The sequence below is a fragment of the Miscanthus floridulus genome, unplaced genomic scaffold (genome assembly GCF_019320115.1).
Source record: "Miscanthus floridulus cultivar M001 unplaced genomic scaffold, ASM1932011v1 fs_221_1_2, whole genome shotgun sequence".
Taxonomy (NCBI): Eukaryota; Viridiplantae; Streptophyta; class Magnoliopsida; order Poales; family Poaceae; genus Miscanthus; species Miscanthus floridulus.
Genome location: NW_027096401.1, coordinates 30,169 through 54,000, shown reverse-complemented (window position 1 = coordinate 54,000; position 23,832 = coordinate 30,169). Strand labels below are relative to the sequence as shown.

Sequence of the window (23,832 nt, the reverse complement as noted above, 5' to 3'; positions counted from 1 at the left end):
AGAATAAGATGCTTTTGGAAAGACCATCGAAGCACATAGCCAGATTGTTGACAGTGCATACGTTTTAGCATTTTTTGTACAATTCCAGTAGAGAGATATTCATACTTGATAATTATCATATACTCAGAAACTTTTAGTAGTACTATATGTTAGCAAAGAAGCACACCTGATAAGAATACACGATCCAAAAAGGCCACCGTGACGTGCATCTTGCGCCAATCTCTGCCGAAAAACTCTAGGATCGCCAGCAACGTGAAGGAGGACATGGACCATCGCACGTGCATCACGCGGAGTTCTTTGCAGTCGCCATGCGAGACCGGCGCTTGACTATTGCAGGCGATGACCTAGTATCCTCGGCATTAGCAGCCTTGGATTGGCTGACTATGTATAGCCTCTGACCGAGTACCGACGCCAGTACCATAATTCCAAGGGCACATGTCACATGGGTGGCAGATCGTGATGGCACCTCCACTGTTGGGATCACTTCAGCCAGCTGGAAATACACACCACCGAATGCTGACCGCATGACATGGTGGCCTTGGATTGATGATAGTGACCTAGGAACTCCATCGGAGCTACCATAGTCAACAAATCCAAGGCTGCAAATGATGACAAAAGGCGAATCTTTGCCCTCCTATGTTTCTCCATGGCTAGCCGAGCGATGTACCTTATCATGGGCTCCATGGCTTTCACCGGTGATCATCTTTGAGTTATCTGCTCCCATCTAGATTAGAGGTTTGAAGTTTGATACGGAACTCATCAGAATTAGTAGTGTGATCTTTGTTTCTCTAGTGGTCAAAAGCAAGGTAGAATGGAATGCAAAGCCACTAAAACCATAATTTATAATAGTCATGAATAGATGCAACTGTTAAGTAGAGAAGATGTAGATGGCAAGTCGGGCGAGAATAGAATAAGGACAAAATTAATGCATCTCACCTAAAAGGTAGATTTTCTAGAAGTCAAAATAAAAAAATTGTAATATATTATAAGTCTTCAACATAGAATAAGATGCTTTTGGAAAGTCCATCGAAGCACATAGCCAGATTATTGACCGTGCATTCGTTTCAACATTTTTTGTACAATTCCAGTAGGGATATATTCATACTTGGTAATTATTATACTCAAAAACTTTTAGTAGTACTATATGCTAGCAAAGAATTGCACCTGATGAAGAATACATGATCGTAAATGGCCACTGTGACGTGCATCATGCGCCAATCTCTGCCAGAAAACTCTAGGATCACCAGCAACGTGAAGGAGGACATGGACCAGTGCACATGTGCATCACGCAGAGTTCTTTGCAGTTGCCATGCGAGACCAGCGCTTGACTATTGTAGGCGATGACCTAGTATCCTTGGCATTAGCAGCCTTGGCTTGGCTGACTATGTACAGCCTCTGACCGAGTACCTATGCCAGTACCATAACCAAGGGCACATGTCACATGGCCGGCAGACCGTGATGGCACCTCCACTGCTGGGATCACTTTAGCCAGCACTGGAAATACACACCACCGAATGCAGGTCGCATGACATGGTGTCCTCGAATTGATGATAGTGACCTAGGAACTCTATCAGAGCTACCACAGTCAACAAATCCAAGGCTGCAAATGACGACAAAAGGCGAATCTTTTCTGACCGAGCGAGGTACGTTTTCATGGGCTCCATGGCTTTTGCCGGTGATCATCTTTGAGTTATCTGCTCCCATCTAGATTAGAGGTTTGAAGTTTGATATAGAACTCATCAAAATTAGTAGTGTGATCATTGTTTCTCTGGTAGTCAAAAGCAAGGTATAATGGAATGCAAGCCACTAAGACCATAATTTGTAATAGTCATGAATAGATGCAACCGATAAGTATAGAAGATGCAGTTGGCATGTCGGGCGAGAATAGAATCTGGATGAGCCGCATGCCCGCATGATGCGCACGAGGATGCTTGTTGGGACAGTGTGCATCGTCTTTGAGTTGGTTGGCATGGCGAGCCGCATGCCCCCATGATGCGCATGAGGATGCTTGTTGGGACGGTGTGTGCATCTAATGCTTCTGTTCCCTGCATGTTAATTTTATGAGAAAATGTGTAACTAATGTTAACCAAATATGGAGTAGCTCACTGTTGCGAAGAAAAGTTTCAACAAATTTGTTATTAACCTCCTAGTAATGCCACCGAGGTGGTCCAAAAAAAATTTTGTTCCATGTAAAAGACAATTATGATATACGTCTATATGTGGCTTAAATTTTCTACATAATACAAAAAGGGATGAAGGAAGCTTAACTAAAAATCAAACATGTAAGCGCTCCAACTCACATAATGAACTGTCCATGACTCTAATTCTACCCGTGTGACTCCTCTGATAGCCATCCTTGCTCACTAGTTCGGTTAAATAAAGGTTGCCTCTAATCCATGGCTAATCATGCAAAATATATTTGTTCAGTTCTGCTTACTTCCTATGGCTGTTTAGACTAAAATAAAGAAAAAAAAACAGAATGTGCTAACCTTAATAAAAACTTAACTGAACCTATGACCTATATGCAACCATAATCATGTTCCAATAATAATCTTGTGAGTTTCTCAAATCTAACTCATTATTTTGTTAATTGCGCTACTTTCGTCGATCTTGCACTCGCAACAATCAACTGTTTAGATCGAGAACCCTTAACCTCTAGTGCCCATATTAATCGTAAGATACATAGATAGGAAAAAAAAAGATAGCTCCTGCACCATGGCGATAATTGTTGGCCTGAATTCCATCCGCGACTATCACTATTGTTCTGTTCATAAATAGAAGCCATTTATTTATAGTTATCCAGCGGAACGAGAAGTTACACGTGTCTTAAGGAATCTTTACATGTCCACCACGTGCTATTTGGTTATGAATGAAAGAAGCCACTTGTCATGAGAAGGTAGACAAAACAAAACATGTGTCTTAAGGAATCTTTGCATGTCCACCACGTGCCCCTTGGTTGTGAATGAAAGTAAGCCACTTGTCATGCAAAGGTGGACAAAAGGAAACGTGGTGGAAGAAGAAATTTAAGACTTATATAAATAGGTCCTATTAATAATGAATATTAATGGTAGCCAAAATACTTAGGCAAAATTAATAATAGGCACCCAAAAAGTAACTTCAAATCACAAATCCTTCTACTATCAAACTAGTACCCTTTGCCACCTACTAGATAAGACCTTGTTTGCAAGTTATCTATTATGATTTTTAGTGTATAATAACACATTCGACCTCCTATGATAATATTCTTATGCCACTAAAACTAGAAAATTATGTTATGTTACCAAATCTATGATGCTTGTGTAATGAAAAATCAATCTTCTCCTATCGTGCCTGCTAAATCATGTTTATGACTATAGATCTTATGACAATCATTCTTTCAGAAAAAATATAACATTTGTTTTTTACTATTAGGTACAAAAATGTAACAATTTTCTTATGGCCCCTCAAATGCCCACATATCATGCAGCTTATTTTATGGGCTAGAAAAAGTCGCAAATATCATGTGGCTCGCCAAGGCCCATGTCGCTAGTAGCCAATTTTTTAGATCATCCCATCTGCAAGCGCTAATCATTTTCCACTAGCCCACGTGGAACAATTTAATAACAACTACACTTTTTGTTTAAGGTCCATTTTTAAGGTACAACCCATCTTAGGCGTGCAATCTATGTATGGGCCTATGTCATTTACAAGCCAAGCCATTTTTGGCCCACACTACTATAGAATTCATTTTCTCCGCGTGATTTTCACCGCCCATTTGGTTAGAACATGCAGCGATAATGTTTCACCACCAGTTCAAAAGTTGGTGAGGCACGGTGGACCTTCAAACTAGGAGCGATAATTCCCACAATTTTTACCACTGGATAAATACGATGAACCGGCAATGAAAACGCTTTTTTCTGCAGTTTGAAGGCCACTGCACCACCGACTATTCAGCATGTGAAGAAAATTGGTTTCACCGTTGGTTCATGGATTGAACCGATAGTGAAAATATTCTGATGATGAGGACATGCATGAATGTACTCCTGGAGACACTTCCATGCTTCAGGAATCGTCTCGTCTGATTGTTGTTGGAAGCTTGAGATTCTTCCACGAAGGGCGTTGGTTTTGCCTATCGGGAAGAACTTCTTGAGGAACACATTGGCACATCTTTCCCATGTGGTGGCTTCATCTTTATTGGCGTAGAACCATTGCTTCGCCTTCCCAAACAATGAGAATGGGAAAAGGCGAAGGCGGATGGCATCAGACATCACCCCCTTGACGGTGAAGGTACCACACACCTCCATGAAGTGTTGGAGGTGGGCTTTAGGGTCCTCATGGGGATTCCCACAAAATGGGTTGGCTTGCACCTCATTGATAAGCATCCCCCAAGTGGAATTGGGGTCCCATGGCCACGTTAGCAGCCAATGGGGTCGAGAAGTCGGAGATCCTCTTTTGAGCCATAGCTTCCTTGAGTAGTGGTGCAGAGCCTCCTTCCTTGAACGGATCCGAATCCGAGATGAACCTTTGAGGGGGAACTTGACGACGTCTAGTTCTCCTCAACAATTGCTCATGATCTTCGATGAAATTGCTCAGCAAATGGAAACCACTCATACACCGTCTTGCTTCACAATAAAGAGAAAAAAAGACAGGGGTAAGCCCCTACAACTAATTAATAACTAAATTGATGGTAAACTCCATATTCAAATTTATTAAAATTCTTAGGTTGATTGTTTCCCCGGCAACGGCGCTAGAAATGCTTGTTGGTATTTCTTATGTCTATTGGATAATTCTGCAAACGCATAGAATATACCGCTGTAGCACTTCAGCTAGGAGTATTCCAAGGTATCGTTATTTATTTTATCCCAAGGGAAAGCGGTAGCTAGGGATGATAATAAAAGAGAGATCCTTATATATACCACAACTTAGTATCAACTAGTGTAAGGGGGTAAACAAAATGTTATAGGAACGGTTGATGCAACAAGCCAAGATTAATATAATAAAAGATAACTAGTAAAGTATAGCTAGGTGGGAGGACAACGAGTGAGTAAAGGATTCCTGTGATTCAAACTCTACTCCTATGATCTTAACTTAATCACACAATTGGAACATATAGATTGATACCTCACAATATGTATGCTAGGCGGTAGGCGAGACAATAGGAGATATAACCCATACCCGAAGTGGCTACCTTTTTATAGAGGCCTTACCTTTTAAGAACTTGCCTAACAACACGTGGTGGAATACAGATTAGACAAGGTTGTCACCACTTGAGAGCTACAACAATCTATCTGTGTGACAAGTGATAACCAAAGGCAAGATAATGTATAAGCACCACGCTTATACCTTCTCTCACTACTCTAATTGTGCATGCACAGATCAATTAGAGCACCTTATGACAGGCGATGATCACATACAATTGTGGTTACATGATCACAATCTAGTATATAACAACTTTATGATAAGTCACAACAATACTATAACAAATATAATATTGCACAAGCAAGTACTAAGTAAAGTAGAGCAAGAATATACTATATTGAATAAAGTAAAAGTCTTACTAAAAAGGGAAAGGTACAAGAGCTATACTAGACTCTCCAGAAGACAACTCCAAAAACCCCAAGCAAGCTCAACTCAACTCTAGCTCCCACAATAGACTACACTACTAAGAGAGTAGAACTACACTACTCTTCACTTGGAGATTGAAGGCATGAGTTGAAGATGGAGGAATGAGCCTCTATTTATAGGTAGAGGTAGAGTAGGGGCTACTCCTGCACCACGTCATCGATCTAGGTGATCTTCATCATGAACCTTTGGATCAAACTGCCATCAAACCGCCATTGAATCAAGGGTGGAGATCACTGGAGTGCATGGAGGCATGCACTAAGGCGGTGGAGTGAGGGGGAGGTCGATCGACCCTAGGTCCAACCCCCTATGACTGGTGGGCACTCCCATCTCCTTCTAAAAGCATGGCCCACATGTCATAGCGAAGGTTGGATGTTGTGATTGATGTTGTCACATCGGTTTTGCTTCGTTGTGGGCCCATGGATCCATGTGAGTTGATCTTGAGCCATTGAGAGAAAACACAAAGTGGATCCAAGGGTTGAGGATCACTTTGGCATGGCTTGGTGGTCCCAAGGGGGTTGGCCGACCCTCCCTATGGGGTCCCATAGGCTCATTTGTCCCCAGCTGTCATATCCTGAAGAAAAATACCTCAAGGTACAAGTGGAACTTATTATTGATAAAATATGCTCATGTTATGTTATTCTTCCTTTGATCCGAGGCTGTTGATGGTGTTTTGAGTATATGTATTTTTCACCTTTTCACCTTCAACAACTCCCACCTTTCTTTCACCATTGTTGGGCCATTTTCCACCAATTTGCTCATGGAGTCTCCTGATTCTTGAAGGATGCATATCACTTCCTTGTTTTAAGGTTATAAATTATCAACCTTTTAAATTCCCAGCTTAATCCTTTGGCTAAATATTGAATTTTTGGATGAATGTGACGGAAAGCATCTTTATTCCTTTAAAGGGGTTTTTTTGCACCGAATTAATATTGGAGGCTCCTGAATTTTGAAGGTTGCACATTACACTAACTTACTCTAAGGTTAATATGTAGCCTCTTACGCATTGTTTCCAATATATTGAGATGAATGTGATAGAGAGCCTCTTTAATTTAATTCTTCATTTTTTGAGGACTTTTTTAAAGAATTGTTCAACAAGTCTCCAACTGTGGAGGTCCCACATCACCAATATTATTACTCTAAGGTCAGCATCTTGCCACTGATTTAATTTCTTTATTTTAGAGGAAATTTTGCATTAAATTGAATAGTCATCGGATATCGTACATTTTATGTCACGACCCAAATGTGCCAACTTTTTTTGTCACAAGCATCATGAGCATAACCTGCACTTAAAAATTCCTAATTTCAAAAACTTGCATATTAGTTCACACTTTTTGGGCTCTGCCATGTTCTGGCGGACTGTCTGGTGCACCCCCGGATAGTTCACCAGGATATGTCCATAGACTTAGCAATTTTCACAGATTTGATGTCCCAGGACTCATGGACACCTGTACATGCAGCCAATGAGGTGTCACTCACACACGCACCCCTGGCACACATGTTAGCCCATCCCCTCTCACAAACACAACCAGCCCCCTCTCCACTCTCTCATCTCCCTCGTTGTTCAGAACAAGAATCAGAGAAAGGAGAAAGGAGAGAAAGCAAGGAGAAGAGAGGAGGAAAAATGAGAAGGAGGAGGAGGAGAGGAGGAGGATGGTTCCCACGCATGGCTGGAGGACATCATTGGCAACATGTTGCACCACCCCCATGCCATGAACTTCACCGGAGTTGGAGAAGGCCATCCATGCTTCATCTTTTTCCTCAAGCTCTCATGGTGCCCCAAGTTCGATCTCCTTCACCAAGCATCCCCAAGCCGAACCGCTATGTTTGGTGGTCCCCCAAGGTATGGTGAGACTCCCCCCAAAGTCCTTCTTATGGTTGAAAATGGTCGGGATATATCCTGTTCCGTTCCACTCTGATTTCTACATTTAACCCGATCGTATTCGTATTTTCGGACAAAAACGGAATCGGTACGGAAAACGGAACATGAAATTCGAAATCGGGACGAAATCGGTTTGGGCCCTATCCCGATCATTTTCGCATATCCTGTTTTTATTTCGGGATATCCCGTATACGCAAAGCGGACATTCCGAATTTACTTCTTACCCAGCCGGCCAGCCCAACTCGAGCAGCCAGCGACTGGAGCAGCTAGCGGCCCAGCCCAACAAAGACAGGGTTTACTTCTTACGGTCTTACCCAGTGGCTACCCCCTCCCCCTCGATGGCTCGACACGAGACGCGCCCCCGCCCCGCCCCTGCCCACCTCCGCCTAGCCTGGCCAGCCGCCTCCCCACCTCGACGCGACCCCGCCCCCCGCCCCCAGCTGGCCGGCTCCCCGCAACGCGAGGCGGCGACCCCGCCTGCAGACTCCAGAGAAGTTGACGGCAACGTCGAAGACAATGGCGCCCAGTGGAGAAACTCCTTCTGGATCGAGAGGCGGTAGGACCAAGACCAAGAGTGTGCGCAGGCTTATGGAGCCGCCGTCAGGCACGCCACCGCTTCTTCCCTGTCCAGGTACTGAGGAATTCGTAGCTAGCAAATTCTAGAGACCTTAACTAGCTTACCTCAACATGAATCTAGTAATTTCTATTTCTATTGAGAAAACTATGATATGTAACCAAAAAAAGAACCAAGGCAGTCGGTATCACCTTCTAGAGACCTTAACTAGCTTACCTCAACAAGTATGCAACCATATATCTGACGGAAGAAACTCATTTACTAAATGTTATACCCTGACAAAGCTGTGCTGAAACACTTGATGTCAAAAGAGTCCCTCTAAAGCCTTCCTCAACCTGTAGTATATCACCATTCTGCTCTGAAATCTCATCTGAAACACATAAACGAAAAACACTTAGAACCATCAAAAACATCGTTGGTCTTTCAGAAATGATCTGGCACATCATATTTGCTACTGCACCTGCTATGTGCTATGTCACGGTTCTCAAAGATTTCAGAGTCTCTAACCCAAAGAACATCCCCTGGAAAAATACTCTTGATAGCAAGTACCACTAAACAAGTATCTGAGCTGGCTTGTAGATTCAGCATCTATAGCATACCCCTAAAGATTCCCATAGCATGAGTTTCAACTGATAGACAGATGTGGAACCAGAGACTTTCAAACTGATTGAATTCCTAGAGCTTGTCCTCCTAGAACGCTTTGAAATCCGACGATCTGATACAGGAACATCTTTAGATGCTTCTTTGATAGACTTTGGTGCCGTCCTTGAGGTTCTTGGCCCCTAATCCTTCTCGATCTCGACCTGATCTCTCACAAGTCTACCTAGCCATCATCCTCGAGTACCTTGACGCTGTCCTTGAGGTTCTTGGCCCCATCCTTCTCGATCTCGAATGTGTGCTGCTTTTGTTCTTTATATACATTTATAGCATTCTTCGTGGGCTGATGGAATACATGGTTCTTAATAGATCAGATTCCTGCTAATGCATAGCTGTTCCATTTTTTATTTCAAGAATCTTATGTTTACCAATGCCCTTGTGGTTCATATATGTGTTATTTTTTTTACTTTCTAAGTTTCAGAGTTTTCAATGAAAAATATTTAACCAGAATTCTGGTAGTTGTTAACCGCAATGTGGCAGGTTGATGATTTAGCAATGTTTTCCTTTTTTCTTATCAGGATCTACAAGTAAAAGGCTTGCATCTCAAAAACCTAGTGCTAGTCCTAGTTCTAGTCGAACTCCAGCACCACCATCTGCAAGGGGTTCTTCAACACCAAGTGAAACTAGCATTACAAATGTGGGCACCAGTGGCAGCAACGCAACTCCAATTACAAATCTAGATGTCCAGATACAGGGTGATGAAGCCGCAACTCCAATTACAAATCCAGATGTCCAGATATAGGGTGATGACCTAGAGGAAGATGAAGAGGATGACGGAGACCAAGAGCAAGCTCAACTAACTGGCAAGAGGAGGAAGAGGTGCACATCAGCAGTCTGGAAGTACTTTACAAAGAAAGTTGAGGTTGTAGAGGTGAATGGACAGAAGTATGAGCAGTTGTGGGGATACAGTAACTTCCCAAAGTGCAAGCAAAGGTACAGAGCTGAAGGAAACCATGGGACAACTGGGTTTAAGAACCATTTGAAGTCGCAACATAGTATTGTAAAAGGACAGCAACAGCTCAAAGTTGGTAAGGACCCTGGTACTGAAATTACTCATGTTCAGCCCTACAAATATGACCAAGAAGTTAGTTTGCAGAAATTAAATTTGGCAATAACCATGCATGAATATCCTTTCAACATAGTTGAGCATGAGTATCTTGTTGATTTCATAAAGTCTCTCCGTCCTAATTTTCCGATTAAGTCACGTATCACTGTTAGGAAAGAAATAATGGATAAATATTTCAATGGATGTGTCGACTAGGTGGAATTCTACCTATCTCATGCTGAGAGATGCTTTGTACTACAAGCATGCTTTTGTGAGGCTGAAGTCTGCAAATCATCGTAGGTATGACAAAATGTCTCCCTCACCTGCTGAATGGGACAAGGCATTTACACTTTATCAATGCTTGAAGAAATTTTATGACCTCACTAAAATTTTGTTCGGTACTTCATATCCTACTGCAAATTTGTTTTACAAAGGTTTCTATGATATAAAACTCATGCTTGATGAATGGTGCTTTAGTGATGATGCCACAATTAGTGCAATGGCAATTGCAATGAATGAAAAGTTTGAGAAATATTGGCAGCAGTCCAACATTGCTCTTGCTGTAGCTTGTTTTCTTGATCCTAGATATAAGAAAAAGCTTATTGAATACTACATGAGGAAGTTCTATGGTGATGAGTATCAAGTTAAACTTGATGAGTTTGTTAGTGTGATAAAGAAGTTGTATCAGTTTTATGCTAGTTCGGCTAATGCAACATCAAAGAAGAAAAGTAGCAGAACTAGACCTAGTAATGCAACAGATATAATAATGGGGGATGTAGATGAAGACCTTGAAAACTTCTTATATTCTGCAAGTGAACCTGGTATGGTTGAGTCAAATGAGTTGGAGAAGTACATGGCCGAACCTCTTCAGAAAATTGTTGTTGAGTTTGACATCTTAGCTTGGTGGAAGAACAAGAGGGAAGACTATCCTATCATTACACAGATTGTTCGTGATGTGATGGCCATACAAGTATCGACTGTTGCATCCGAGTCTGCTTTTAGTGCTGCTGGTCGTGTTGTTGATCCCTACTGTAATCGCCTTGACCCTAAGATTGTAGAGGCATTGATTTGCACCAAAGATTGGGTAGCTGCAGCAAGAAAAGGTGATGATCTGTACTTCTGTACATACTTTTTAGTTACAAACTTATATTTGCACTTGAAAAATGGACTGATTTCATATCTTTCTTTTTGTATTCAGATTCTAAATATGTTGGATCAATTGTGAGTGATCTTGAAGTGGAGGCATTGTCTACTTCAATGGCTAATAAGCTTAAGCTTGAGGTATATTTTCATTTGGTCATTTTAGATTATGCATATCTTTACTGGTTGTTAGTCCTTTCATTGATCCTTACTGACTGTTATACTGCTTTTCTTCACAATGGCAACTTGCCAACTTGCAGCAGGAAGAAATCAATGAGGGGAATGAAGAGGAAACTGAGGAACTAGAAGACATGGGATGTGCTGCTGAAATATAACCTATTGGCTAGCCCAAATGTCTCTAAATATTTAGACCTGTTGCCTATTTATCAATTGTCATGGTGAATTGGTAATTTGTGTATCAATGTATGTGTACAAGTGAATTATGCATGACCATGTGTGGTTGTGTCGGTACCGGACTATTGGCATGTTGTCATGCTCAACTAAGTTCTATGGGCCGGTGTTTTTGTTTTGCTTTTCGTATTCCGACCGTGTTCGACATGTTCCCGATCGAATTAGTTCGTTTTTGATACCCCGTTAGTTCGTTTTCATGTTCGTTTCTGACCTTCCCGAATTTGATTTCGTTTTCGTATTGAAATGTAAAAGTGAAACAATATTGGGGTTATCCCGACCGAGTTTGACCGCTTTCAACCCTAGTCCTTCTTCCCCATCCCTATGACCTTCCCCACGAACTCCATGGCCCTCCAATGGTGTTTTTCACCATGGTTGGGGGTGACCTTCCCACACTTGGCGCATGATGAATCCAACACTAAGAATGAGTTCCTTACATCACTAGGAGACCATAGAAACAAACCACATTCAATTTGGAGTCCGGATGCACCCGGAATCGACTCCAACATTTTTGAACTTGTGATGTTCGTCGTTCTCACGGACTATCTGCCTGAACAATGGACTAAGCCCAAACAGACATTCGTTCTTGTAGAACGCTTCGCCCGCACACATTCGTCCCAGCAGACTGTTTGCCCAAACAGTCCGCCGGTGCACAGCAGCAGCCCAACTTGTAAAATTCATAGAAAATTCATTTTAAATCCAAAAATAATGAAACAAGTTTTGTTGTGTTAGAATATTCTCTATCATCCAAACATGAATTTGACAGCAAAATTATATTTTAAATTTTGATTAAAAATTGGATATATTCTTGTTTGTTAATTAACTCCTCTAGAACTTCAAAAATCATGAAACTAGTTTTGTTAGCTTCCTTTGAGCATGTGCTACGTAAAAAATATTTGTGTGCATCATCTCATTGCATTTGTGCACATAAATATCTTTTATGCTTCATATATAGTAACCCAACACTTTGAGCACATTGTCCTTCACTTTTCTACACATTGAGCATGTACACTTTAATAGATGGACTCCTAAGTACCTTAGGAGCACACTAACACAATGTCCTACACATGCAAGGGCTCCAACCACACTTAGCACTCATAGGATCACTTAAAACACTAGCAGCCCCTCTTCCACTCTCACTTCCTCATTCACTCTCTCTCTAGTTCTTGTTCATCCTCTCTCTAACCACAACCAAGGCAAGAAGGATGAAGGTGAAGGAGAGGAGCAGCAAGGATATGACCAAGGGGATCTAGATCCTGAAGAGAAGATCCACCACTTGTCCTTGCTTGGGATGAAGGGGGAGGAGCCCTCTCTCCCTAGAAAGAGGAAGATTCCAAGCCAAGAAGAAGGATCTATGGAAGAACTCGAGAACGAGTTGGAGCAATTCACAACCATTCCAAAAGTTTGATTTACTCCCTCTTCACACTAGGTAAGCACCAGATCAAGCTCATCCACTAGAGGCCCTAGAAGATAAGATTTAGGTAGTTCATCACCTAGAACCCTCCCCTTTATTAGGTGTTTTCAAGAATAGATGCAATATAATTCAATCCACCTATCTAGCTATGACCGAGAGGACCTTAGAAACACCTCTACAAGTTGGCACAAACAAGCAAACACTGATGAGGACATCACTACTTTGTCGCATACAAGCCAAGGAGACAAGGAGGTCCAGCATGGGCATCCAATTCATCTTTTCATGGTGGAGGCCCAGTCCAACTGAAGTTGGAGCCCATCTCGGGTTCCAGGATCAGTCTGCCTTAAATTGGTCACCCAGGATGCGTTTTCGACGATCCACATTGTAAGGAAAATGGACCCTTGGCCCATTTACTTTGGATTTTGGTGTTTGATGACTAACACAACCAAATTGGACTAATGAATTTGCAAGTGTTTGTTTTGTAGTTCAATAGGGTGCAAGACGTAACTTGGACGAAGGTGGCGTGATGATCCGATGATCAACACCTTAAGCAAGACCTTAAGAGCACAAGAAAAGACCCAAGAGATCAAGCAAAGTCTAAGCATGAAGATTGGAACCAAGCCGTACGCAAGATCACAAAGAATCGAGCTCGCAGAGGCGACCAGACGCTAGTGGCTCGGCAGTCGGGGCGACCGGATGCTGGATCGGTGGCTCGATAGTCGGGACAAACCGGACGCTAGACCGGTGGCTCTACAGTCAGGACAACCGGACGCTAGACCGGTGGCTCTGCAGTCGGGACGACCGGACGTGGGCGGCAAAACCGACCGGACGCAGGGAAGCAGCGTCCGATAGAGTACAGAGAGGTTCTAGAATGGCGAAACTATGACCGGACGTGTCCGGTGGTAGGTGACCGGACACTGGCAGCGTCCGATTAGTGGTTCGCGGTTCAACGATCGGGACGACAGGACGCGTACGGTCAGGACGATTTAGCGTCCGGTCAGTAGCAGAATTGCGGGAGTTCGACCCCAATGGCTACTTTCTCAGTGGGGCTTATAAATACAACCCCCAACCGGCCATTTGAGAAGTGTGGAGCTGTGGAAACATACCAAGGGTGTTGATACACCATTTTAGTGATCTCCACTTGCATAGTGCTTAGTGTTTATTAGGTGATTAGCGTAGGTGCTTTGCAAAGTGCTTAGGTTGATTAGACCACCGCTTATGCGCTTGCTCTAGGTTTAGGCCTAGTGTTTAGTGAGGTTTGCATACCTCCTGCTACCCCATGCTTGCGAGAACAAGTGTTGTATATCGGAGGGGCTTGAAGTCTTGAGAGATCACACCAACCGAGTTTGTGGTGTGGCTACCACCGTGTACCGGAGGGAACAAGGCCCGCGGCGTTTTGGCCGGAAACTTGATAGTGAAGACGGCGGGGAGCATCTAGGAGAGGCTTGCCGGAAGGCACGTCGGAGACCCACTTGCGTGTGGGGAAGGCCCGAGGCTATCCACGGAGTTACCCGACCGGAAGCTTGGCCCTTGTGAGGGATTCCTTGCGAGGGGCTCCAATGAGGACTAGGGGGAAGCTTGCGCGCTTCTGGATACCTCGGTAAAAATACCGGAGTCGTCGACGGGAGTTTGCATATCTCTACCTTGCTCTTTAGCTTCCGCATTTACATTGTTTACATTACTTGTTTTGCGGTAGAGATAGCAACTCACTAGCAAAACCGTAGTTGCACATTTAGATAGTTCATCTATTGCATAGGTTTGCTAGAGTTAGAAAAAGAGGCCATAGTTTTGAAGTAGAATTTTTAAGTTGCCTAATTCACCCCCTCTTAGGCGTCACAGTCCCTTCAATTGGTATCAGAGCCGGTTGGCTCGTTTTGGACCTTTGGCTTAACCACCGTTGAGCCGACGCTATTTAGAGTGGTTGGGATGGATACCGCTTGGCCTCCGCACTTTGACGGCACTAACTTCCCATACTATAAAGCTAGAATGGCTTTCCACCTTAAGGCGGTTGATTTGGGTGTATGGAGAGTCACTCGTGATGGGATAAAACCCATCAAGAATCCTGAAAAACCCACAAAGAGTGATGAAAAAGAAATGCACTTCAATGCTAGAGCTAAAAATTGCTTGTTTGAATCACTTAGTATGGATGTTTTTAACCAAGTATTCACTTTAAATACGGCACATGAAATTTGGTTAAAACTCCAAGAGCTCCATGACGGCACAAGCAATGTCCAGTGAGCAAAAACATTGTCTAGCAAAGCAAAACTATGATTCCTTTACTATGAATGAAGATGAGCTTGTTCGTGATATGTATTCTCGTTTGAATCTAATTATCATGAGCTCCATTCTATAGGATTATTAAAGCTAGATGATGCGGACATCGTGAGGAAGATCATCTCTGTGCTACCACAAAAGAAATATGCTAAGCATCATCACCATCCTTCACAACATGGAGGACTTGAGCAACATGACCCCGGGCATAGCCATTGACAAGTTAGTGGCATATGAAATGTCACGTAAGATGGGTCAAGAAGAAGCTTCTTCATCAAGCAAAGGCAAAGCTCTCGCTTGTAGCGAGAAAAAGAAGATGAAGGGCAAGCAAGTTGAGACAAGCTCAAGCTCAAGTTCCTCAAGTGAAGATGAAGAAGAAGATGAGGACGATGATGATGATGATGAAGATTCAAGTGATGATCAATCTTCCTCCTCCACCTCGGATCTTGATGAAGAATCAATCAAAGTGATCAACAAGGTGGAGAAGATGATCCAAAGGCTCAATGTCAAGGGTGTGCCCATCCAAATTCAAGATTTCATTTTCACAAATCAATGAAATGAGCAAAGAAAGAGAGGATGCTATGGATGCGGCGAGTTGGGGCACTTTGTGGAAGTTGTCCAAACAAGCCACACCCAAGACAAAGAAGAAGGCATGCAAGAACCAAGCCCTCACATCAATAAGATCATGGGATGATTCTTAAGAAGAACCCCATCACAAGAGGCGAGGCCGCAAGCACTCATCATCAAGCTCTTCTCGTGTGTGCCTTATGGCACGAGGTAACAAAAGCTCTTCCTCTAGTGAGAGTGATAGTGATGATGATATGCCTTCTTATCATGAACTTGTGCAAGAAAATCTTAATTATGCAAAGCTTGCACTAGTCAACAAAAGAAGCTCAAAAGTTTAAAAGAAAAGCTAGATAGTTCACGAAAAGCATACAAAACCTTGCTTGAACAATATGAGAACTTTGCTAATCTCAATGTTGAACTATCTACTAAAATTGAGAAACTTGAGACTAGTGCAACAACAAATGCATGCACATCAATGATGAGCAACTCTTAAAGAAAAATGAAAAATTAAAAGAAAAGTTAGCTAGCTCACAAGAAGCATATAATAGTTTGCTTGCTAAAATGGAAACCATGTGCAAACACTGTGATGAGCCTAACTAATAAAGTTGCTAATCTTGAAGCAGTTAGCACAACCCCCACCAAGGCATCTAAAAGAAAAGTTCTATCATTACATGTCTAAAAAGGATGCCTCTACTTCTTGTAATGATTTATGTTTAGACTCACCTTTGTGCAACCAAGTTTGTGTTGAGAAAGTTGTTGTAGATACATGCACACAAGAGGTTGCAAAGGAGAATGAGCAACTCAAGCAAGAAGTAGCTCGCCTCACCAAGGACTTGACTCAAGTGAAAGGCAAGGCCAAGCAAACCCAACTTCATCAAGATAACACCGTCAAGGGAGTAAAGAAGCTTGATGAAGGAATAAACCGTGGTTTGTTATGTGTGCCATAAGGAAGGTCACAAGTCCTATGAGTGCAAGGTGAAGAATGGGGGAGGAGCAAAGAAGAAGGAGAAAAAGCAAACAAGCAAGCTCTCCAACACCTACACCAACAAGGTGGACAAGAAGGCCTCCACACCTTATCTCTTGAAGAAGAAGAAAAATGACAAGGTGGTCGCCATCAAGGTGAACAAGCAAGCCAACTATGGGGTCAACGCTTTTGGGTGCCAAAGGAAATTATTTCCAACATGAAGAGCACCAAGAAGGTTTGGATCCAAAAGGAAGTAAGAAGTCCGTCGGACGTTGGGGAATTTGGAGACTTGGCAAAGTGTGGGTGCATTTCATGGGGTGCATCATGATGGATAAAATCATTGCCAAGTGGGTTAGTGAATACTATGGATCCAAATTCCCTTTCCCATGTTAGGTAACTAGATGTTATTACTTTTTAATTGGTACATCTTTTCAATTGGTATTTTCTACAAATTGATATCTTAAGCATCTAGTTACTCGTCATGCCCTAGGTTTGCATTTGCATGCTTATATCTTTTGTCATGCATACACTAGGTATATCTTATGGTAGGCTTGCTCGGTCTTTTTTTAAACCCTTGGAGCAAACCTACATGGTTCAAAATTGTTTAGGAGCATGACACATAGCTTGTCTTACTATTGTTCATATAATATGTGCCAAAGTCCAAATTGTAGATAATCTCTCCCGAATATCTATTTTGAAAATGATTCTCACAGTCATGAGATGTCATCTTTCAAGTGGTATTTTTTATTCTAAAATCAATGTGCATGATTTCTACAAAGTATTCTACATTTGTGTGCACATATTTAAGGGGAGTAATTCTACAACTTGGATGCCTTGAGATTAACACTTTTTCAAATGGTATCAATTTTTCAAACCTATCACATGTGTAGTAGTCTCATTGTAAGGAAATTGGAGTCCTCGGAGTTAAGCCATCATTCTTCAATTGGCATCATCATGTTTATCTCATTTCATTATTTATATGCTTTCTCACTGCATTATATAGGATTAAACTCTCTTGTGCAATAAATTGCTAATTCTATGCATATGCGTTGCTTTCTATCATATGTATGCATACATTTAGGGGGAGGCTTAGTCTATATAATGTGACAGTCAATTTTATGATCCATTCACTCTATACACAAAGGATCACGAAATTTGACCCTCCCTTGTGCTACTATGTCTTCCTTTTCGGTGTTTGATGCCAAAGGGGGAGAATTTGAAGGACCAAAGGCAAGCATCAAGTTGATGTCTACAAGTGGGAATGGTCCGAGAAAGGGAGGAAAGTGGATTATGGATTAGTCATAAGTAATGGTAAAATTTGGTAGGGATCCCGTAATGCCACATTGGGGATTTTTGCAAGGGCAAAGATAACCTTTCATTTAGTTTTAATTGGGTATCGTTACAATTGATTTCAATTGGTATCCCTTAATATCATATATGATTTCAATTGGTATCTTTAAGTATCAAATAAACTTGCCCTTTGCATTGCATCCTAGCAAGTAGGTAGTTTTTAACTTCCAAATTCTTATTATTTGCTTGCTTTGGTCGTGTTGGCATCAATCACCAAAAAGGGGGAGATTGTAAGGAAAATGGACCCTTGGCCCATTTACTTTGGATTTTGGTGTTTGATGACTAACACAACCAAATTGGACTAATGAATTTGCAAGTGTTTGTTTTGTAGTTCAATAGGGTGCAAGACGTAACTTGGACGAAGGTGACGTGATGATCCAATGATCAACACCTTAAGCAAGACCTTAGGAGCACAAGAAAAGACCTAAGAGATCAAGCAAAGTCCAAGCATGAAGATTGGAACCAAGCCGTACACAAGATTGCGAAGAATCGAGCTCGCAGAGGCGACCGGACGTTGGACCAGACGCTGGTGGCTCGGCAGTCGGGACAACCGAACGCTGGACTAGTGGCTCGGTAGTCGGGACAACCGGACACTGGACCGGTGGCTCTGTAGTCGGGACAACCAGACGCTGGACCGGTGGCTCTGTAGTCGGGACGACCGGACGTGGGCGGCAAAACCGATCGGACGTAGGGAAGCAGCGTCCGATCGAGTACAGAGAGGTTCCAGAATGATGAAACTACGACCAAACGCATCCGGTGGCAGGTGACCGGACGCTGGCAGCGTTCGATCAGTGGTTCGTGGTTCAACGGTCGGGACGACCGGACGTGTTTGGTCAGGACGATTCAGCGTCCGGTCAGTAGCAGAATTGCAGGAGTTCAACCCCAACGGCTACTTTCTCAGTGGGGCTTATAAATACAACCCCCAACCGACCATTTGAGAAGTGTGGAGCTGAGGAAATATACCAAGGGTGTTGATACACCATTTTAGTGATCTCCACTTGCATAGTGCTTAGTGTTTTATTAGGTGATTAGCGTAGGTGCTTTGCAAAGTGCTTAGGTTGATTAGACCACCGCTTATGCGCTTGCTCTAGGTTTAGGCCTAGTGTTTAGTGAGGTTTGCATACCTCCTGCTACCCCATGCTTGTGAGCACAAGTGTTGTACATCGGAGGGGCTTGAAGTCTTGCGAGATCACACCAACCGAGTTTGTGGTGTGGCCACCACCGTGTACCAGAGGGAACAAGGTCTACGGTGTTTCGGCCGGAAACTTGATAGTGAAGACGGCGGGGAGCATCCAGGAGAGGCTTGCCGAAAGGCACGTCGGAGACCCACTTGCGCGTGGGGAAGGCCCGAGGCTATCCACGGAGTTACCCGACCGGGAGCTTGGCCCTTGTGAGGGATTCCTTGCGAGGGGCTCCAACGAGGACTAGGGGGAAGCTTGCGCGCTTCTCGATACCTCGGTAAAAATACCGGAGTCGTCGACGGGAGTTTGCATATCTCTACCTTGCTCTTTAGCTTCCGCATTTACATTGTTTACATTACTTGTTTTGCAGTAGAGATAGTAACTCACTAGCAAAACCGTAGTTGCATATTTAGATAGTTCATCTATTGCATAGGTTTTGCTAGAGTTAGAAAAAGAGGCCATAGTTTTTGAAGTAGAATTTTTAAGTTGCCTAATTCACCCCCCTCTTAGGTGTTACGGTCCCTTCACACATATGGATGGAAAGCTAATTTGATAAGAAAGCCAATCCAAGTGGTCTAACGTCAAAAGCTGTTCGGAATCTGCCAAGGTGCTGCGACACCGTCTTTTGGTCCGTTGGACCGTGTATCGTGTTTGGGCCCATTAGGGGGCGCGTCTAGGGGGGTGACGCCCAAGACTCTATAAATACCAGCCGTCGCTCTCCTTAGGGTTTGAGTTTTGTTTAGTTTTTGATTTCTTCGTGAAACAGACGTCGTTTTGCTGCAACTGTCGCCGCCAAGGCCGCTTGCTATGAACCAGGGCCCCAGTTCTTGATCTTGTTCGCCTGTGGTGATTATTCCTTTCGAATAAAGACTTGAACTCCTTCTTAATTTCATAAGCCTCATATTTATTTGCAATTTCAGATTGCGTTCATCCCGTTCTTGCTTGTGTTCTCGATTCGCTTGCAGGAAAGCCTTCTCGGTGAGGTCAATCGCGTTCGCGTGGTTGATAACCAACGGAGCAATGGTGTAACGGTTGTGGGGGTCCGAATTAATCTTGGTTCGAAGCCTAGATCGTGAACATCGAATCTCCACCAATCAACGCTATCATACCTTTTAGAAGATCGGGCCTAGTCTACATCAAGTTGTATCAGAGACCTTGTTGCCCGTTAGGTATAACTTTGTTTTTCCCTTTAGATTGTTACTATTTTTGCATTACCTATAGTCCACAAAAAGCCAAAAAAAATATATATCGTCACATATTCCCTGTCCTATAGCCTCATTGTGCCATGCAATTTCATCTCTGTTTCGCGTTGTTGAGTTTGTGCCCTAGGTCAAGTTCTTGTTGCTGGTTTTAGATCGTTTTTGAGTCCAGTTTGTGTTTTCCCCTTTGTTTTTCATCATAATCCGTGAACATCTCCAAGTCTTGTTGAGTTTCCTTTGTATTCATCAAACTCTAGTCCACGCCATCTTATTTGTTACGCTTGTCTTCACTGTTTCCATCAAATCCTTGCTGCCATGACCAATTTTGCGCGCATTGTTCCCGTTTTGTCCTCTAATTCGGAGTCTATTCTTAAAACTGGTTTAGTTTTCGCACACGAACTCGGATTTCGACGTTCCATATATCAAAATCGATCAGAAAAAATTTTGGATCCGTCCATCCCTCGCTTTGCCAGGGTCGAAGATTTTTATTTTGGTCAAAAAGTGGTCACAAGATCCTATTTTCGTGGTCACAAGGTTTTTGTCGATTTCGAGCATGTCTTCTGGAAATTCCACAGGCCACGTCTTTCACTTGTTTAAGCTCATATTTTCTGTGGTTACTTTTTTTGTGCTCCTAAGTGAAGAAAAAATATCAAAAAAATAAAAAGAAAAAGTCAAAATTTCTCAAAAAACAACGACAACCCAAAAAAATAGAAAAAAGAGAGGGGCAAAAGAGGAACAATATCTAGAGGAGCACATAGAGAGCGCCATTTGAGCTGTGTTTGCGTGTGCTGATTTCTACCTTGTTCCTAATCATATTCTTGCTATCCACATCACTTGATACATCTGGTACTTGGAACGTGAGTAGGCCAGCAACTAAGATAAGTACTTGGGATACTTATTCAGCTTTGTTATTCAGTTGCGAATTTTGCTATTCCTTGCTACTATATTGTGCCTATCCAAGCTTCACTTTCTTCTAACCAAGTATAGGTTCGCCTTGCAACTGTTACACTCAAGCTACAATGGTATCACAATCACCGACTGATTGCACCGCCTGTTGCTTTGGTAAGAAACACTTGTAAGACCGTGTAAGACGCTTGAGAGTTGAGTGCCTTATTTTTCCTTGTCCACAACCTAAGTAGTTGGTAGGGATAATACTATTTGTGTTGTCTTTTCCTTTCTACTAACCATGTCAGGAAAAGCCAGAGGCAGCGGCCAAGGAAATGAGGACGCACCTATAGATTTCAATGACTGTGTTTCTAAGAATGAGCTTCGTGCCATTCTTGATGACAAGTTCAATGAGATCCTTCAACAAATCACCAATTTGGCCAAGAGGATTGAAGATGTTGAACAACGACATCCTGAACCACGTCCTGAAGATGATGATGATCTCTCTAAGGAGGACGATGGCGACATAGAGGCTGAAGCCAAAGCTCAACGACGTGCTGAGGATGCACGTAACCATAATCGGTTGAACTTTAATTGACACGGTATGGGAGGTAACAACCAAGGTAATAATGATCCTTTCTCTAAAACCAAGTTTAAGATACCTAGTTCTGCTGATCCTAAAGCATATTTAGATTAGGAGATGGCTGTAGATAAAAAATTTAGCTCCCATCAAGTACCTGAAGAATATAGAGTTAGACTTGCTACTAGTGAGTTTACTAGTTTTGCTCTTTTTTGGTGGAATGATATTTGCAATAATGCTAATGCTAATGCTCAAATACCTCAAACCTGGACTGTACTTAAACGACGAATGAAATTGAGATTTGTTCCTCCATACTATCAGCGTGATCTGCGATTAAAACTACAGCGTTTAAATCAAGGTAGTAAAACTATTGAGGAATATTATCAGGAGCTTTTAATTGGTCTAGCATGTAGTAACATACAAGAGGATGATATGGATAAGTGTTCTAGATTTTTTGGAGGTTTGCGTCATAAAATACAGGATGTTCTTGACTATAAAGAATGGACTAGATTTTCCCAATTATATCATTATGCTATTAAAGCTGAAAGGGAAGTACAGGGACGACAACCTAGGCGATCCATGACTCCATCCACGACTCCATCCATTCCTTCATGTCCAACCGAGGTGAGTAAATTTTCTAATGTGCAGACACCACCAGCGCCTATAAAGAAGAGTTCTCCTATCACACCTCCTTCCAATGGATCTGCTACACCTTCCTCTAGCAGCTCTTCTAAAGTTATGTGCCACCGCTACAAGGGCATGGGACATATTGCTAAAGAATGCCCCAGCAAACACGCATATATTGCTACTGATGATGGTGGGTATGCTAGTGCTAGTGGTGAAGAGAATGAATTTGCACTTGCAACTGATCTTTATGCAGATAAATTTGCGGATAGTGTTGAAGATCCTAATGAGGTAATTGATAGTGTGGCATGCACTGTAGGACTACAAATCAATCCTTGTTCAGCGTGTTTTGAGTACACCAAGTTAAGCCATTAGACAAGCTACAACGCCATAATTTGTTTCAAATGTTTCTCAGTGTCAATAATTTTTGTGTTCGTGCTATAATTGATGGAGGGAGCAGCAATAACTTGGTAAGTCTGGAGCTTGTCAAGACTCTTGGTTTATCTACACGTGCTCTTCCACATTCATACCATGTTTAGTGGTTCAACAATAGTGGTAAGGCAAAGGTAACACAATCTGCTCGTGTGCATTTTTCTATCGAGTCATACCATGACTATGCTGATTTTGATGTCGTGCCTATGCAAGCTTGTTCACTTTTGTTAGGCCGCCCTTGGGAATATGATAATAATGTTGTACATCATGGTAGGCAAATATAGATATACTTCTATGTTTAAAGGAAAGACCATTGCTTACTTCCTTTAACACTTTCTGAAATTGTGCAATATGAAAAGGAACTTGCTGAAAAGAAAAAGAAAGGCCTTGATAAAGACTCTAGCAAACCATTAAATGAACCTTCAAGTAACATGAAAGAAGTTTTATTTGCTCTTAAATCTGTTCTTGCTGTTCATGATGAATCATGTTATGCTCTAACTTGTACATCGCCTATATGTCCACTTGGTCCTACTCCTAGTGCTATGCCTCTTGTTGGTACTAACCTTTTGCAGGAGAAGGAGGATGAATTCCCAGTAGGGAAGCCACCATGGCAGCCACCTTTGCGAAGGATGGGGCACCAAGATGAACGTCTTCTTTCGGAGCCATCGTTGCTTGTCATCCAATGGAGGAGGCGATCTACTTCAGTCGAGGACAACTTCAATTCAAGAAAGGGAGGATGATGAGGACATCACTACTTCGTCGCATACAAGCCAAGGAGACAAGGAGGTCTAGCATGGGCGTCCAATTCATCTTTTTCATGGTAGAGGCCCAGTCCAACTGAAGTTGGAGCCCATCTCGGGTTCCAGGACCAGTCTGCCTTAAACTGGTCACCCAGGACGCATCCGGACTCCGTTTTTGACGATCCACATATGGATGGAAAGCTAATTTGATAAGGAAGCCAATCCAAGTGGTCTCACATCAAAAGCTATTTGGAATCTACTAGGGTGCTGTGACACCGTCTTTTGGTCTGTTGGACCGTGTATTGTGTTTGGGCCCAT

At 42.6% G+C, this 23,832-nt stretch overlaps 1 non-coding gene across 1 annotated transcript; it reads left to right on the top strand.

Annotated features, from left to right (window-relative positions):
• Nucleotides 1-3,989: 3,989 nt before the first annotated feature.
• On the top strand, nt 3,990-4,097 carry LOC136530854 (small nucleolar RNA R71). Its single transcript, XR_010777891.1, has one exon. It is a non-coding gene; the product is annotated as a small nucleolar RNA R71 (small nucleolar RNA).
• The last annotated feature ends 19,735 nt before the right edge of the window (nt 4,098-23,832 follow it).